This window comes from Salvelinus alpinus, chromosome 10 (genome assembly GCF_045679555.1).
Source record: "Salvelinus alpinus chromosome 10, SLU_Salpinus.1, whole genome shotgun sequence".
NCBI classification, from domain to species: Eukaryota; Metazoa; Chordata; class Actinopteri; order Salmoniformes; family Salmonidae; genus Salvelinus; species Salvelinus alpinus.
In genome coordinates, this window is record NC_092095.1 from 40,633,722 (window position 1) to 40,653,813 (window position 20,092).

At 41.0% G+C, this 20,092-nt stretch overlaps 1 protein-coding gene across 1 annotated transcript in view; it reads left to right on the plus strand.

The window, feature by feature from the left end:
- LOC139532053 (cadherin-18-like) overlaps positions 1 to 20,092 on the plus strand; it is a 382,969-nt gene that overhangs the window by 91,659 nt on the left and 271,218 nt on the right. The window contains exon 2 of the mRNA XM_071329163.1: positions 11,188 to 11,261. The gene's annotated coding sequence lies outside the window, so the exon portion shown is untranslated. The remainder of the gene's footprint in view (positions 1 to 11,187; positions 11,262 to 20,092) is intronic.

The window sequence follows — 20,092 nt, forward strand, 5'->3', positions numbered from 1 at the left end:
CTCCAGATCAGGGGTAAAAATTTCTGAAATCTGACCCCTGTCATGAAAAGTGCTGTAGATATTGTTCTGTACCACTCAGAGACAAAATTCCAACGGCTATAGAAACTAGAAAGTGTTTTCTATCCAATAATAACAATAATATGCATATTGTACGATCAAGAATTTAGCACGAGGCAGTTTAATTTGGAGACCCAAATATGCTAATGCGGAACAGCACCCCCTATAGTTCCAAGAAGTTTTAAACTGCTATGTGGAAACAAATTAACTTCATGACCTGATAATAAAGTGTTATGTTTGGGGCAAATCCAGCACATCACTGACTACCAGTCTTCATATTTTCAAGCATGGTGGTGGCTGCATCATGTTACGGGTATGCTTGTCATCGGGGAGTTTTTTAGCATAAAAATAAATGGAATATAGCTAAGCACAGGCAATATTCTAGAGGAAAACCTGGTTCAGTCTGTTTTCCAACAGACACTAGAAGACAAATTCACCTTTTAGCAGGACAATAACCAAAAACACAAGGCGAAATATACACTGCAGTTGGTTACCAAGATGACATTGAATGATCCTGAGTGGCCCAGTTACAGTTTTGACTGAAATTGGCTTGAAAATGTTTGGCAAGACTTGAAAAGGATTGTCTTGCAATGATCAACACCCAACTTGACAAAGCTTGAAGAATTTTAAATAGAATAATGTGCAAATAGTGTACAATCGAGATGTGCAAAGCTCTTAGAGACTTACCCAGAAAGACTCACAGCTGTAATCGTTGCCAATGGTGATTCTAATATGTATTGACTCAGGGATGTACATACTTATGTCAATTATATATTTTTGTAATTTTTTTTAAATAAATTTTTCTAACATTTCTAAACATATGTTTTCACTTTTCCATTATGTGTAGATTGGTGAAAAGAAACATAAATGTAATACATTTTTGAATTTAGGCTGTAACACAACAAAATGTGAAATAAGTCAAGGGGTATGAATACTTTCTAAAGGCACTGTATATGATATAGAGGGATTTTAGACCGGTGACACTGACACCGTTTCTATGAAGCCAGCTGTGTAAGTTGCTGAATGCTTGCTGACACATTTTTCTATTTGCTGCAAGAGCCATAGCTATATTTGTAGTAGACAAGTACCATCCTTAATTTATTTTTTGCACTAGAAAATACACTATAAACCTTTACGAGAACAGGCATGTTGTTTTGGGTTAGCAGACAAAGCCCCTGAAGCGAACCTAGTTTGAAAATCTGGGTCAGTTATCAAAATCTCTGTCCGAGTTTAAATTAGTTTGTTTAGCTAGCTAATGTTTGCTAGCCAATTTGAGTTGATACATTATTGAATGCAAACTGGCTACATCATATGATTAGTATGAAGCTAGTATCCAAATGCCTTCTTATTTAGCTTGCTACAGTATCTTTCCCCTTTCATCTATGGTATCGTAGCTAACCAGGCTCACTAGCATTATCAAATAATGTTGCATAATCAAAAGTAGCTACTAGCTAGCTAGCTAGCTAGCACCAGTTATCGACTGAGCTACTCACCAACAACAGTTACAGGTTTGATGGTTCATAGCCAGCAGAAGTGGTAGTGTTGAATGTAATCCATTACTGGCCATCTAGCAATATTGTTGAAATGCATTGGAAGTTTTCACTAACTTTATGGAAGCCCGTTGTCACTCCTATTATCCGAGTGAAATGTGCATGCATTGCACCTATATGGACACTTGACAACATGTCCACAGGGCAGCTGAGAGTGGACCCCACCATGTTGTCTCTGGGAAATTGTGCATCATTGACAAAAGTAGACATGTAAGTTATCCATACCCAATCCTCAGAAAAACTGACTTACCCTTCATTTGGGACATGTCCTTTTTCCTAATCATCTTACAGCCTCAATCTCAGGGGTTTCTCTCCAAATCCCCATTTGAATACCACAGAAAATGCTCTTTAAGGTCTGAACTGCTTTTTGTTGCTGCTGTAAGCAAATGACAATCTGCTGCCTGCCTACCGTGTGTTGTGTTCCTGCAAAGCAGACCTAACACAGCGTTCAATGCCATTATGCCATGTTAAACGAATGACCTAACACAGAACCCCATGTAATCACCTGCATTAGCAGACCAGTACAGAGCCAGACAGATCTCTCACATCAGTAGCAGCAGCATGTGGCTGGATATCATATTGTAGTCTAGGCTGTGTCCCAAATGGCACCCTATTCTATATAAAGTGCACTACTTTTGACCAGAGCCTATGGAATGATGATGGACCGAAGTGCCCCTAGGGGACATGGAGACACTGACCGTAACATAACAATATAACATGAATTAATAGCATTGTTATCAAGTGTCATACGGATGCCATTATGCATGCACAGCAGGGACATGTTTCTCTCTGCCCTATATTGGCTAACCAGCAGCAGGTCAGGTCAGTGCTACAGTACAGTGGCGGGGCGGGGTGAAACAACTAATGTAGCACACACACGCTGAAGCATCCACACACTCGCAGGCACACTGTCTGCCAGGATCAACAACAAGGTCAACAGCCTTTTAGCAAGCGACAGAAACAGTGATGTTTTGACTCCGGGTTAAAACAAATCCCTCTTCCTCGGCTCGTGACCTTGTCTTGTTTAATGAAATGTAGTAGTGAGCACATTTAACTTCTACCCGATGCTTAACAGGGTGTGTCATTCCTACACAAATGTTCCAGTGTTAAATCAACACTGACAGTGTTAAATTTAAAACTGGGCCAGTGTCTATACGAGGCTTCTTGGGTATGACTCTACAAGCTTGGATTACCTGTATTTGAGGAGTTTCTCCCATTCTTCTCTGTAGATCCTCTCAAGCTCTGTCAGGTTGGATGGGGAGCATTACTGCACAGCTATTTTCATTTCTCTCCAGAAATGTTCTATCGGGATCAAGTCCAGGCTCTGGCTGGGCCATTTAAGGACATTCAGAGACTTGTCCCAAAGTCACACCTGCATTGTATTGGCTGTGTGCTTAGGGTCGTTGTCCTGTTAGAAGGTGAACCTTCACCCCAGTCTGAGGTCCTGAGTGCTCTGGAGCAGGTTTACATCAATGATCTCTCTTTACTTTGCTCCATTAATCTTTCCCCCGATCCTGCCTAGTTAACCAGTCCCTGCTGCTGACAAACATGACCACTGCATGATGCAGCCTATACCATGCTTCACCGTAGGGATGGTGCCAGGTTTCATCCCGATGTGACTCTTTGCATTAAGGCCAAAGAGATCAATCTTGGATTCATCAGACCAGAGAATCTTGTTTCTCATGGTCTGAGAGTCTTTATGTGTCTTTTAGCAAATTCCTAGCGGGCTCCCATGTGCCTTTTACTGAGGAGTGACTTCCGTCTGGCCAGTCTACCATAAAGGCCTGATTGGTGGAGTGCTGCAGAGATGGTTGTCCTTCTGGAATTTTCTCCCATCTCCACAGAGGATCTATGGAGCCCTGTCAGAGTGACCATTAGGTTCTTGGTCACCACCCTGACCAAGGCCCTTCTCCTCAGATTGCTGTTTGGCCGGACGCCCAGTTATAGAAAGAGTCTGTGGTTCAAAACTTCTTCCATTTAAAAATGATGGAGTTCACTGTGTTCTTGGTGACTTTCAATGTTGCAGACATTTTTTCGGTACCCTTCTCCAGATCTGCGCCTCGACACAATCCTGTCTTGGAGATATAGGGATAATTCCTTCAACCTCATGGCTTTTGCTCTGAAATGCACTGTCAACTCTGGGACCTTATGTAGACAGGTTTGTGCCTTTCCAAATCATGTCCAATCAATTGAATTTACCACAGGCAGACTACAATAAAATTGTAGAAAAATCTCAAGGATGATTAATGGAAACAGGATGCACCTGAGCTCAATTTTGAGTCTCATAGCATAGGGTCTGAATACTTATGTAATTAATATATATATATATATATACTACCGGTCAAAAGTTTTAGAACACCTACTCATTCAAGGGGTTTTCTTTATTTTTACTATCTGTGCATGTGCAAAGCTGTCATAAAGGCAAAGGGTGGCTATTTGAAGAATCGCAAATATAAAATATTTTTTGATTTGTTTAACACCTCTTTGGTTACTACATGATTCCATATGTGTTATTTCACAGTTTTGATGTCTTCAATATTTTTCTACATTTGTAGAAAATAGTAAAAATAAAGAACAACCCTGGAATGAGTAGGTGTGTCCAAACTTTGGACTGGTACTGTATATATTTATTTATTTATTTGGGGGGCCAAATAAAACCACCCCCGGGCCAAATTCAGTCAGTTCGTCAAATTTCTGCCCTGCTAGAGCTGCCCCGATCAACTGTAAGTGCTGCAGTAGAGCGTGCTGGGAAATATGATAATGATGGGCTTGGTTTTGATGGGCATGATTTTCTCTGCACTGAGTAAAACTGACACGATTACACTCTCAAACTCAACACTGGGTATTAACACAACCACTTGGGTTATTTTACACCACTGAGTGTTAATTTTAATCTTAGAGAGTTAATTTAACTCCTGAATCAACATTTGAAACGTTACACTGAAACACTGGCTCTGGCCAATTTACTGTGTATACATGCAGGAGGATGCATATTGGGAGAATGCGATCTATGTCTACTATTCCATAATGTTCAACACATGACTGTACTCTTGAACTAACATTTCACTACACCCTCAATAACATCTGCTAAACACGTGTATTTGGCCAAAATGTATTTGAAGATGTACCCGTAACACAATCTTAGAACATACTGTACAAGAATACTAAAGACATAGCACCTATTGAACCAAAACTGCAACAGAGAAATGAATTAAATATTTACTCATTGCCACTGCTTATTGACCTAATGCTGTGTCACATCTCCCCATTTATTTCTTAGTTTGCTGACATAATCACAAAGGTGTCTAGATTGGGTTAGGTTGTGCCCCTCCCTCTCTCCCGGCCACAATCCCAAATGGCTCATAGTGAACACTAAATAAGGAATAGGGTGCCATTTCTGATGCACAATGTGGGATGCAGGCACAGTGTCTTGCCGCTTCCAGCTACCTCATCTCACTGGTGTGCAGCATTAGCCTTGAAAAGGGGCAAAAAAATGTTTGAATGTAATGTAATTTAAACCCGGACATGTCTGCCTGATAGCTGCATCCATCATTGTCAACAATGGGTACATCAACACAGACCCCAAGGTTCTGCCAAATGATACACTTGGAATTTGAACTTCTCACTCAGGTGTCTCTAAACATTGTGGATGGAGAGAGGAGGCAAATCTAATTGAAAGTGACAAGGCACACTGTGCCCTCCTCAGAGTATCTTTCTGACTGGCTTCACAGACAGAGTCATGGCTAACTGCATATTGTAGCTATGCCACAACAATGTTTCCAAAGCTTCATTATTGAAATCCAGATCAATAATTGAATTGTTGTTGTTAGATTTTAAAACCAAACTTTATTTGTATCTATTGCGCAACCTCCACAGACCACAACAAGCCCTGATATATAAAAATGTACTATTTTGTTCACTGTAGTTTCACATACACTCTATGATAATACTGTATACGTGGATTTCTAGACAAATGCCTGGATGAAGCTATCAGGAAGGTGTTTTCTGACTGAGTGATGTCTGTGACGTCTCCCTCTGCCAAACAAGATCATCAGTTAATGAAAGAAACATCAAAGCACTTACAGTGCCTTGCAAAAGTATTCATCACCCTTGGTGTTTTTCCTATTTTCTATTACAACCTGAAAGTTAAATGGATTTTTAAAATAACTTCTTTTAAAAAAAATCTAAAAAATAAGAAACAGAAAAGTGGTGCATGCATATGTATTCACCCCCTTTGATATGACGCCCCTAAATAAGATCTGGTGAAACCAATTACCTTCGGATGTCACATAATTAGTTAAATAATGTCTACCTGTGTGCAATCTAAATGTCACATGATCTCAGTATATATACACCTGTTCTGAAAGGCCCCAGAGTCTGCAACACCACTAAGCAAGGGGCAACACCAAGCAAGCGGCACCATGAAGAACAGGGAGCTCTCCAAACAGGTTAGGAACAAAGTTGTGTAGAAGTACAGATCAGGGTTGGGTTATAAAAAAATATCTGAAACTTTGAACATCCCACGGAGCACCATTAAATCCATTATTATTATTTTTTAAAGAAAATGGCACCACAACAAACCTGCCAAGAGAGGGCCGCCCACCAAAATGCACAGACCAGGCAAGGAGGGCATTAATTAGAGAGGCAACAAAGAGACCAAAGATATCCCCGATGGAGCTGCAAAGCTCCACAGCGGAGATTCCATAGGACCACTTTAAGCCGTACACTCTACAGAGCTGGGTTTTACGGAAGAGTGACCAGAAAAAAAGCTATTGCTTAAAGAAAAAAATGAGCAAGCACGTTTGATGTTTGCCAAAAGGCATGTGATAGACTCCCCAAACATATGGAACAAGGTACTCTGGTCAGATTATACTAAAATTTTGCTTTTTGGCCATCAAGGAAAATTCCATGTCTGGCGCAACCCAACACCTCTCATCACCCTGAGAACACCATCCCCACCAGTGAAGCGTAATGGTGTTAGCATCATGCTGTGGGGATGTTTTTCATCGGCAGGGACTGGGAAACTGGTCAGAATTGAAGGAATGATGGAGAGCGCTAAATACAGGGAAATTCTTGAGGGAAAGCTCTTTCAGTCTTCCAGAGATTTGCGACTGGGATGGAGCTTCACCTTCCAGCAGGACAATGACCCTAAGCATACTGCTAAAGCAAAACTCAAGTGGTTTAAGGGGAAACATTTAAATGTCTTGGAATAGCCTAGTCAAAGCCTAGACCTCAATCCAATTGAGAATCTCTGGTATGACTTAAAGATTGCTGTACACCAGTGGAACCCATCCAACTTGAAGGAGCTGGAGCAATTTTGCGTTGAAGAATGGGCATAAATCCCAGCGGCTAGATGTGTCAAGCTTATAGAATCATAACCCCAAGAGACTTGCAGCTGTAATTGCTACAAAAGGTGGCTCTACAAAGTATTGACTTTGGGGGTGTGAATAGTTATGCATTCTCAAGTGTTCTGTTTTTTTTGCCTTATTTCTTGTTTGTTTCACAATAAAACATATTTGCATCTTCAAAGTGGTAGGCATGTTGTGTAAATCAAATGATACAAACCAGCCAAAAATGTATTTTAATTCCAGGTTGTAATGCAACAAAATAGGAAAAATGCCAAGGGGGTGAATACTTCCGCATGCCACTGTACCTGGCTGTCATCATTTGGAGCCTGACGATTACACAAACCGGCCATTTAAAATGAATTAGAGCTTGTTAAAGGTTAGAATAACAGATTGATGTTGTTTATCCAGTCATTTATAGAATCATTACTGGACTTAGATTTATTTAATGTTTCCTTAATTTTAGATCACAGCCCTTTTAGACCAGGAATTGACCTGGTTGTCAGTTGTAGTCAATCAGTTGTATTGTTGTGCTGTTATTCAACCTATTCCTCCCTCTGTAACTTCTCTTTACATCAGCTATGAGGTTACTTATGCAACTGTGAAGTTTGTTATTGCAAGGTACAATTTTAAACTCTCAATCCACCCCTCTTTTTTTCTCGGCCCTAAGCTTGTTTTGTCCCTTCTCTTTGAAGGCAGCTATCTGTCCTCCCTATACCGTCCTGTCAATCTCTCCGCTGCGACTTTTGTCTTTTTCTCTTCCATCTTGAACTTGTTATTTGTCCAACAAAGAGACAGGAGAAAGATTAATGAAACTGCTTTGACATCTCAGTCACATAGCCACATCACCGCCGCTACCACCACCACTACTGCCACTCCACTTCCTCAAGCAAATAAATATCCACTTTCCCATCTGTCACTTCTGACTAATGTCCACTGCCAAATACTTATCTTGATTTTTACCAAAATTGAAAAGACATGAGAGAGGGACTTTTATATGGGCGTTCATGGACCAATGTTTTGACTACCAGTGGGAGGAAGAGAATACTTATAACTGCTACTTAAATACTTTGAGGTTAAAAGTAACTCATTATGGTATGTATGTTTAAATGCATGTACATGTACACTGAGTGTACAAAACATTAAGAACACCTTCCTAGTATTGAGTTGCACATAGGTCTGTTACAGTGACCGTATTACCGTCACACCGGCGGTCTCGAGTCATGACACAGTCAAATTCCACATGACCATTTAGTCACGGTAATTTGGCTTCTCAAAGTTCTGATGATGCTGATGGTCATTAGTAGCCTGCCAAACTTGCTAACTGCCTGCTACTCAGCCCTCGATTGTCCCTCTAAACACTCTGATATCAATGCAAATGTAATCGAAAATCGAATCAAACACTTCATGAGAGCCCATGAGCTCATGTTGCACAACATTTCTATAGGCTATGCAATTGCGTGAAAAACAGAGGAGGATCCCATTCGTTTTTTGTAGGCTAGGCCTACTATATTTATTTCTCAACTTTCCTAATATTAGGAGTATAGCCTAGAAAAGGAGTACAGCCTACCTGGCATGAAAATGAACCACTGGAAAAGCGTCCTCCATTCGCTATTTAAGTGCATAGATTACATATTTTTTCCCCCTGTTTTGAGACAGGTGCATGATAGTGGTCCAATCTAAATTAAAACACATTTCACACATATATTATTTAGTATATGTTAAGACTAGATTAAATCAAGAACATTCCGATGGGTGACAATATTAGCCTATCACTTGTGAATGATTCCCAGCTTGCGTGCAGTAATGCAAGAAACAGCACATGCCTTTAATTGCGACTTTTTCAAAGCATAGTCGCGCCTATATAGCCCATAGGCCTATATGTTTTGATACGGTTTGTACAACAACTAAAGTGGCCCAATAACTTCTAAAAATGAAGTATATTAATCTGCTTTACAACATGTGTAGAGCCTAACTGGCATACATATGCAGCACATGCATTTCAAGTTTGGGGAAGGTAGTTTTCACCATAAAAATGCACCTTTATACTAAAGCATTACATGCATAATCGCATTTGCAGTCACTTTTGAGAATGGCGTTTTCCCATAACTACTTGCATTTTTGAACATGTGTGCATTGCTGCTCTTATAATGTGAAGAAATAACCTAATAGTTTGTCAACATTTTAGGCTATACATTCTGATCTGTTGTGCCAGCCTCATCATACTTATTTTCCACCATAATTTGCAAATAAATTCATAAAAAATCCTACAATGTGATTTTCTGGATTTTTTTTTCTCATTTTGTCTGTCATAGTTGAAGTGTACATATGATGAAAATTACAGGCCTCTCTCATCTTTTTAAGTGGGAGAACTTGCACAATTGGTGGCTGACTAAATACTTTTTTGCCCCACTGTATTACATGGGAATGCACATAAAATCAATGAGATTACGACAAGGTTGACTTTACCTGAATATTTCCTGGAACGAATAAAGGGGTTTTTTGTTTCCCCATTCCTACTGTATATTTAGCCCACCATGTAAAATAATGCAGTCCAATAAAGGGGTGATAATTTACATTGTTGAAGCTAAAGTATGAGGAGCACAATGGAAATAAGTCGTAGACTATTTTTGCATTTAACCTCATTGATTCTTAATCAAGTGTATATTTTTGTTTGTGTTTTGTACCTTGTTTTAAATTCTCAATTAAAATAAACTAAACAAAAAAACAGTACAGTGGAAGGTGGAATTGGCTTCCTTGTACAGCATCCATTAGGGGTTTATTTGGTTAGTTTTAATTTAATCAGATTACTTTCAAGTATTTGTGAGAAAGGAATTTAGCCGAAGCAGTGTAAATAACCGTGGGCTGATAAACATAGAAAAAAAGTTTTCATTTGAGTAACTTCTAATTCTGCCAGATGTCTATTTCATGATTATAATGAGATGCAAATTGATGTTGTCACCAATACAAACTGTGACAGTGTACTGCAAAGAAATTATTTGCGAAAAAATATGCTTTTACCTCCATAGGTTTTGAAAACTTGTGTGTACCTAATTTTGAAAACCTCTACTTTAGGCAGCTTCTAGCTTGTTTTATGGTACTCCCTGACGAAGACCATGCTGAAACAGAGTTTAATAATTTTGTTCTATTGAACACGTGTCGTGACAGAATCAGATTTAGCTAGGTAGCATAGATAGATAGGATGTTATTTTCATCATATGCTTGTGAGATACTTGTCATTAGAATGGTGCCCTTTGGACTATAGGGTTGGCAGTGCATTTTCCCCTTCTGAGCTAGGGCTTAGTCACGTGGGGCCCAGAGAGGGGAGAGGTCAGGCTTGTCTTCATATGTCAATGTATCTGTTAAACCATGTGGTGCTATGTAGAATATCAGAAGGAGAGGAGGACAGAATGGAACATTGTCTTCTTATGAATGTGTCTGTAACTATAATCTTAAACCATGTGAAGGGATGGCGTTATTAATGGGGAAACAGTTAGTTATCTCATAGAATGTCTGTACGCCAGTCACTCCCTACTTTTCTCATGGGGGGAAGGAGTAAGGCAGGGTTTGGAACCATTGTATGTCCCCTCTGAGGTTGCCCTTATCTTGATCTGGTATATGACCTAAGAGGCTCACTGTCTTCAGTGAGTTTGTCCAGGTTTGGAAGTATCTAGGATTGACAATTGATATATGCCATTGGATGAGGTAATGTTTTGGTAGACAGTGAAGTACCAAGCATGAGATTGAAACCTCGTATTAGGAGACCAAACTGAACAATGATTTATAGCTGATGCTGTCTAGCTATGGGTTACTCCTCTTTCAAGTAAAAGGTTATTTGTAAGGAGAGGGGTGTATCTTGGCTATAAATGAAACTAAGAATTGTTTTGTAAGGACTCTCAGAGAATTCATTTATAGACACTGAATTGATCTGAGAGTCAAAAAAGGGCTTTGGTGAAGCTCATATATTATTCAAGATGGAATTTATAATATAACTCTGACTTGTGTGTGGTTGGATCTCTCTCTCTCTCTTCATTGAGTAATACAGGAAATTGCCACGACACACGATACTATAATAAAGCATTTATCCTCCTTGTGTTTTGAGCTTCTAGGTTTTCAGGTGGAATGGGTTGTCTTGTGGCAGTGTGTCTCACAGATTCAAAGCTGTATTCCGCATTATAGACATTTCAATGGTCAAAACAATAACAAATAGTTTTTTATTTTCCTTTCTCTTTCAGAGGATAAGTGGTGACCATTGGGAGACCAAGGACATTGATCTATGTGAGGAGGGTCCACAGTGCCAAACAACAAGGTGAGCTGTCTAATGTTTCTAGAAGTGATAGCAGTAAATAACAAGCACATATCACACAGATGGGTGTGATACAGTAACTGCACTGAAGCTTCCATTGTGTGGATTGTTTGTCCACTCCACATGTGTAGCCTCCAATGTACAAAGCTGATTTCTTTGGTCTAGACGCTGTTCGGTTCACCTTGGGGGAAAGAGTGGTGTGTGTGTGTGAGTGCAATAACTAGCGTTCGTGAGTCCTTGCGGGTATCCGTGCATGTCTGTCTGTGTCTGTGTCTGTGTCTGTGTATGGTGAGGTGGAGGGGTCATGTCTCATAGTGTGAGTGTTATACAGTCTAACAACCAAAACTGAGCACCTTTTCACGCAAACAAATCCGCCCTGTAGCTGTGGATTTAATTATTTATGCGAGAGCAAGGCCTTGGAAGTAACAGTATTGAAGGGTGTGATGCAGTGTGTGTTGTTCGGTGTAGAAGACTGTTCCATTGTGTATAAAATAACCCTAACCTGTTGAGTTCCGGTTCTTAGGTATGCACACAGTTGCTGTTTCCATTAACTTCCCCAGTGATTTTTGTTGTTTACATTTAGAACGTTTGCATATAAAATAGATGCTACACTTGCGTTTCCAATTAACTATCTTGTGTCGATAGAAACAGCTGGACTTTATGATGTCACACCCAATTATTATTATTTTTTTTACAAAAACCTAACATTACAGTTTCCATTACAAATGTCTCAATGATCTTTCTTGCGACATTGCTTTTGTCGAATGAACCTGGGTCAATGGAAACCAACCTACTGTCACCAATTTCCCTCTCTGCTTGTACAGGATTTGCAAGGCCAACAAAACACAAAGACAGTTAATGATTCTTTAACTGTGAGATATTGACCATGAATCCGATGAATAATCGAAGGGGAAATTGGTGAATATACAGTATACTACCTACACTGTATTTTCTGCCATAGGGCCTAGTCAAAAGTAGTGCACTATATAGTGAATAGGGTGCCAATTTGGACTCAGATGGGAGTTTTGTTCCTCTATTCCTCTAGATACTAGGGAGATACTCTAAGTAAACATACTGAGCCTATAGCTGAAATTACTTATTAAGTATAATTCTACCTACTAATCGAAATTACACACACTTTTATTCCCTTTTTGATGTAAAAAAGACATACTATGCAGTCTCGTTAATACAATTATGCATGTCACTTAATTTAATTTCCCTCTCATTTGATAGGATTGCATGGTGATAGAGGAGTGTTTCGTAACATTTGCATTGCAGACTTTACATACCAGGTTGTCATAGCGGCTAAACTGTTTGTAATTATAAAAACACAGAAATGCATCAGAACAGTCAGTTTACATTCAGTTTTGTTTTTGCATAAAACACAGTGGTTATTTATTCAACCCACTGTTTGTAAAGAGGAGTGGCATTTTGCAGCCATGTGATTGTGTGTGTCAGACATAAAAGGGCTGAGTGATAGGTGTTGTAAAACAGACAAAGAAATATGAATGTCTAAATTACCATTATGAATCACAATCAACGCTTTACGACACGCAAATAAGATTAATCTCACCAGTTTAAATGGATGATTACCATCAGTGATGTAGTGGTAAATAAAAGGTGGGTAAATGCTGATCGCTGCGGTGAATAAAGTAATGCTTCTCCTATTTTCTGATGCATTTTATTTGCGTTTAAGGCACTTATGTGCATTTACTCTCCACTACACCACTGATTACCATGTGTGACCATACCCAGTTAGGTTACTAATACAAAACACATCAGCTAGAAGTTTAGTTCTGTTTACAAGAGGAGAAAGTAAGAAGACAAAGGACAATCAATGCTAAAAAAAAGGCAAGAACCTGATAACCGAATATGCATTACCAGAAATATAGCACCCATTACAACTACCATAATGTAAAAGGGACGAGTGTACTCCAGCCTACGTAGAACCGAGAAATCAACTTTATGGCTGTTTAGAATGATATTAACAGATGGTAGCATTATTCATTCATTTATCGGCAAAGACGAAAGAAAGTCAGGCTGCGGCTCTCAAATCCCTTTGATTTATAATGGATGAATGTGTATAGTACATGTAGTAAACCTTGCCTTTGAAGGGAATTGTGTTGTGTGCCTGTGCCAAACAGTGCTGAACAATGCTGAACTGCACTACTCCGCATATAAGACAAACTAGACAAATTAATCATCCCTTTGGTAGGACTGTATGGTTGTATTTTTTGTTTCATTTTCCCCGGGACACTATGATGACTTGCTGTGTCATAGCCTTTTCTAGCTAGACCATTCATCTTCAATGGGTGTGAAGGTTACGTCCTGCCTACAAGATCACCATTTATCATTGATTGCTGGTGTAACACTCTGATGCCATAGGAATGCGTCACACCTTGGCTGCTCTCTCTCTCTCTCTCTCTCGCTCTCTCTCTCCACTGTTCCCTTGATGTGGTACACAGTATACGTATATGTTTGCTCTGCAATTATGTTCTTGTTTGTATGCCTGTGTTTCTCTAGGCATGATTCTGTAAGTACTTTGTTTTTCTGAGAACTGTGCATGCGTGTGTGCGTGCGTCTGTGTTTTCTAAGGATCCATCTCTGATCGTGTGGAGAGTGTAAAGACAAGGTATGCGTGCCAAATGGCACCTTATTCCCTATATACTGTAGTGCACTACTTTTGACCAGAGCCCTGGTCAAAGTAGTAAACAATATAGGGAATAGGGTATCATTTTGGACGCAACCCACACTTCATGAGACAGCATTCTCCTCAAGGGGCTAATGTTCTCCCCTGAGGTCAGATGCATATTGAATTAAATCAAGTGGAATTGGGACTGCGAAACCGCATGAGAAATCAAATCTCTGACAGGCAGAACAACACGGTTATCATATGTCAAAATACGTTCGACTCTCCTGCCTGATTGTAGACCAATATTCTGAATATCATCTCTGAACATCAATGTTTACAATGACTCTTTCTTTCTTTACTGTAGTCATAATAATGATTATATGATTATATGATCATTCATAAATGTTTAATCATAAAATCCTTCCATTATTGGCAAGTAAGGACTATATCAAAAAGGAAATTGGCAGATTGCTTATGGCTGTACATCGATGTTGATGATGGTGCACCCAATTCTCAATAGAGGTCCTAATGCCATTGCATGTTTCTGCCATTGTTGCATGTGGCTGTGAGTTGAGGATGAGGTTGTGATGGTAAAGGGATAGGGACAGGGGTACACTGATACATTGATGAAATGTATCAAAGGCAGGTCGAGGCAACTCAGCTAAGCTAATAAATCCTTTAATACATTGCATGCTCAAACCTTCAATATTTTGCAAGCTTTCATGGTAGAAAAGAGAGCAGCTTTCACAAGCACATTGTTAATTACACAATTTTCCTATACAATTTATTTAAATTATGTTGCTAAAGAGGCAACCCTTAATCATCATCCATTTGCTTAGTCCCTAATAGTGAACAGATGCCTGCATTATTGTAGCTTATAATTTTCAAGTAGGCAAAAGGACAACTGCCATACCCAGCATGATGATGTAGTGTGGTATAGTGACCTCCTCTTCTCAGGGAGCTCAAGTCAGGCAGCCTACAGTCCTGCCCTTGATAATTTGCATCCTTTGCCTTGTCCTCTTTCTCCTTTCCTATGTGTGCCACATTGTGTCACCACAGCTGACAAATGGCCAAGCTATGGAAAAAAGTAGGGAGCGGAGTGTTACATATATTTTTGGGGGGGTATTTACATTAAGCAATTGTATTCCCTTTTTCTTATTCCATGTTAGAGGTAATTGCTTAAATACATTTTCCTCTGGAGACAGGCAGACCTCTTTTTGCACAGTGTCCTCTCTCTCTCTCTCTCTCTCTCTCTCTCTCTCTCTCTCTCTCTCTCTCTCTCTCTCTCTCTCTCTCTCTCTCTCTCTCTCTCTCTCTCTCTCTCTCTCTCTCTCTCTCTCTCTCTCTCTCTCTCTCTCTCTCTCTCTCTCTCTCTCTCTCTCTCTCTCTCTCTCTCTCTCTCTCTCTCTCTCTCTCTCTCTCTCTCTCTCTCTCTCTCTCTCTCTCTCTCTCTCTCTCTCATCCTCCCTGCTGCATCCTTAAACATTGTCATCTGTGTTTCTGCGGAGGTGGAAGTAGATCAGCAGGGGCCCCAGTCTCTCAGCCACCACACAGTGGTCTGATCACACAGCAAGAGGCGTGCTCGCTCCACAGACAGAAAAGCCCATGATGTAAATAAGGACGCCCCTTTGGCTTTCACTGCTGCTTTGCTGCTGTGTTTGCAAAATAGGCAGCCACCAATGTGCCTGATGTTCTGATGTTAAATGCTTCCCCGCTGAGCCAGGTCCTCTGACATCAAATTAAGTCTTCATGTCATGATAAGAAAGAAAACGGAAAAGGAAACAATAAGTGGGGTCAGAGAATAAAATAAAAACAAAATGTGGGTCATCCTCGAATCAAAAGGGATGATTTGTAGCTACGTGTTTTGAAGTGACAAAAGATGATCAGACAGAAAGGCAAGACTGTCCTTTGTCCCCTTTTAGATCTGCTGTCCCTTGTCCTTTAGTTTTGTATTGTGGACACAGACAGACAGTGCTCAGGACAGCAGTGAATCAATACAGGCTGCTGGCTGTCTCCCATTATCCTAACAGCAGAATGATGAGTGGGTTCATCCACTCTGCCACTCTTCCCCCAGCATCAGATCTCACTGGGTCGCGCCAGGTCACACCACGACACTCATGTTACCATTTATCATTCGCCATGTTTGATGTTTTTCATCAGCATGGTTGCCTCCATGGGCACTGAATAATTCTAATGTCCCAATCAGGCACTGGCACAGATATCAAATGTATTTATAAAGCCCTTTTTACATCAGCAGATTTCACAAAGTGCTTATACAGAAACCCAGCCTAAAACCCCAAACAGCAAGCAATGCAGATGTTGAACTCCCTAGAAAGGCTGGAACCTAGGAAGACACCTAGAGAGGAACCATGCTCTCCACCCGGCAGTGCCGGTGGAGACTATAAGAGTACATGGCCATTAAGGCCAGATTGTTCTTCAAGATGTTCAAACGTTAATAGATGACCAGCAGGGTCAAATAATAATCACAGTGGTTGTAGAGGGTGCAACAAGTCAGCAACTCCAGAGTAAATGTCAGTTGGCTTTCAGAGGTCGAAACAGCAGGTGCGGTAGAGAGAGAGCGAGAGGGAGTCATAAACCGCAGGTCCGGAACAAGGTAGCACATCCGGTGAACAGGTCAGGGTTCCATAGCGGCAGGCAAAACAGTTGAAACTGGAGCAGCAGCATGACCAGGTGGACTGGGGACAGCCAAGAGTCATCAGGCCAGGTAGTCCTGAGGCATGGTCCAAGGGCTCAGGTCCTCCAGGAGGGGAGGGAGATAATTAGAGGGAGCATACTTAATTCACAGAAGACACCAGATAAGACAGGAGAATTACACCAGATATATCAGATTGACCCTAGCCCCGACACATAGACTATTGCAGCATAGATAATGGAGGCTGAGTCAGGGGGGTCGGGGGACACTGTGGCCCCGTCCGACGATACCCCCGACCGGGGCCTCCAGGCAGAATATAACCCCACCCACTTTGCCAAAGCATAATCCCCACATCACTAGAGGGATATCAACAGACCACCAACTTACTACCCTGAGACAAGGCTGAGTATACCCCACAAAGATCTCCTCCTCCGCATGAGCCCAAGGGGGCACAAGACCGGACAGGAAGATCACGTCAGCCCACTCAAGTCGAGTATAGCACAAAAAAGCCTGGCACAACGTGACACACCCCTCGCAGGGACGGCATGGAAGAGCACTAGTAAGCCGGTGACTCAGCCCCTGTAATAGTGTCAGAGGCAGAGAATCCTAGGGCTCAACTGCCCTGTGAAAATGTGGCCTCGCAGCTTGGTGGACTTCTACATGCATTGCCAACTGGCTACGGGCAGTGAGATTGAATATTGCAGTAGGCTACTTTATGTTGGATCTGTCATGCCACTGTCAGGAACACAGAAGAGGGAAATTTGATTATTTGTTAGTAAGGTGCAGATCATAGAATCAGAATAAACTTAAATCAAGTAAAAACAAATATGTTTCGACAGCATAGCAAGCTTGCATTTGCTATGATCAGCTGATAGTCCATCCTTTTCTCAATGTCAATCATCGCTAGTCATCTCTAGTTAGTAGGAGTCACTGGCACAACTTGCTTACCATGTGTGATGAGTGATTGGGTTGTTGCAGAAAATAAATAAGCAGTAGCAGGTAGCCCCAACTACCTGGGGGGGAGATTTGGGCACCTGCCACCTGAACGGTCTGTGCATGGCCCTGGTCGCGATACGATGTAAACTGTGGTCAATGTTTATCTTCGATTGAAAATATTGTTTAGTTTCTCTCCTTTTTTTTTGGAAATGCAGGTTTTGGACATTGGCATTCAATTGCTTCGCTTCCTTGTGAGTTGTTATTGCACATCCTGAATATGCCAACCAGCTTAAACTCGCATGTATATTTTTTGGTTTGTTGTAAAAGCCCATCAGCAACCCTTGTATATTCTGTCAGTATTTCCATGTGCAGTATGTGCTGTGTTGTACGAAAAGAGGCTCCCGGCTGAATGGGTAGGACGTCTAGATTTGACGTAACAGTCTTAAAAGCAAATGTAATTGATAGAAGTGGGACGATTAAGGGATCAAATTAGTGATGCCATTAGGAAGACTGGGAGAGAGGAAATCTGTTGCAAAACCTATGGGAGGAGACCTCTTGATTAAATCCACTGTTAACATAATAGCTCATGGGTTAGAGGCGTGATGCTTCTGCTATCTTGTTGTGAGGGACGAGGAAAACCATCCATCAGTAGGGTGTATGTAAAGCTGAATACAATAGCCCCCTAGTCTCTCATGTGTAGTTCTTCTTCACTAAGATCATAGTAGCAGAACCATCATAAACACACATCAATAGTGTTTTTTTCTCCACCCCTAATACAGAATACAGAATTTCAAAGCACTAACGTTAACACAGGTCCAGGAGCTTAGAGGCTTTCTGATTTACTCTAGTAATCCTGTCTGTAACTCCTCTTACATGTGACTCCTGTAAGAGTAGGGTGACACTAATGCTAAATAAGAAAATAAGAGGGAAATAAATAACTACTCAGAATCCTTAATTTGACTTAATTTGACCGTGTTTTAGAGTTGTTTTGGTTTAAAGTGATCAGATGCAAATTATGTGCATTTTTACAGAGGATGTTGATGTCAATTACCCTAAGTATTAATTGCCTTGCATTCTGATTAGGGCTGTAATGGTATTAACTCGAATTGAACACAATTCCCTATTTTCTCCAAAGTGTACTGCCCCCAAAGCCAAATGTGGGCATATATTCTTGAATGAATTGGGAACATACACAAAAGCATGTAGACGCCCCTTCAAATTAGTGGATTCGGCTATTTCAGCCACACCTGTTGCCGACAGGTGCATAAAATCGAGCACACAGCCATGCAATCTCCATAGACAAACATTGGCATTAGAATGGCCTTACTGAAGAGATCTGTGACTTTCAACATGCCACTTTTCCAACAAGTCAGTTCGTCAAATTTCTGCCCTGCTAGAGCTGCCCCGGTCAACTGTAAGTGCTGTTATTGTGAATTGAAAACGTCTAGGAGCAACAACGGCTCAGCCACGAAGTGGTAGGCCTCACAAGCTCACATATCGGGAACGGCGAGTGCTAAAGCGCGTAGCGCTTAAAAATCGTTGCAACACTCACTACCGAGGTCCAAACTGCCTCTTGAAGCAACGTCAGTACAATAATTATTTCTCGGGAGCTTCACAAAATGGTTTTCCATGGCCGAGCAGCCGCACACAAGCCTAAAATCACCATGCGCAATGCCAAGTGTCGGCTGGAGTGGGAATCTGGGTTTGGTGGATGCCAGGCAAACGCTACCTCTCCGAATATATAGTGCCAACTGTAAAGTTTGGTGGAGGATGAATAATGGTCTGGGGCTGTTTTTCATGGTTCAGGCTAAGCCCCTTAGTTCCAGTGAAGGGACATCTTAACACTACAGCATACAATTACATTCTAGACAATTCTGTTCCTTCAACTTTGTGGCAACAGTTTGGGGAAGGCCCTTTCCCGTTTCAGCATGACAATGCTCCCATGTACATTGTGGAAGAACTTGACTGGCCTGCACAGAGTCCTGACCTCAACCTCATCCAACACCTTTGGGAGGAATTGGAACGCGGACTGCGAGCCAGGCCTAATCGCTCAACATCAGTGCCCGACCTCACTAATGTTCTTGTGGCTGAATGAAAGCAAGTCCCCGCAGCAGTGTTCTAACATCTAGTGGAAAGCCTTCCCAGAAGAGTGGAGGCTGTTATAGCAGCAAAGGGGGGACCAACTCCATATTCATGCCCATGATTTTGGAATGAGATGTTCGAGCAGGTGTCCACATTCTTTTAGCCGTGTAGTGTGATAAGGAAGACATGACTTGACCCAAATTATGAATGGTTGTGCATGTTAACTGGAGGTTAAAAGAAAATGTCTTCTAGGAAAGAAAATGTGTATTTTCCTTGGCATCCAGACCAATCACTGTTGTGTATTGGAAATTGTGATTTCCAAAGATTGGGCTCAACATAATACAGCACGGCTATCTGCAGCACAGTGGGGAGGAAAATGACGTTCATTAAATTACATTGAAATTTATACATCAGTGATGATAAGGGCAGTACGGGCCTGCCAACTCCCTAGAAACAAGATTGAACTGCTCCGTCTCCCACAATATGAAGAAATTAAGTATTCTATTCATTTTCTGCTGCAGATGCATATGT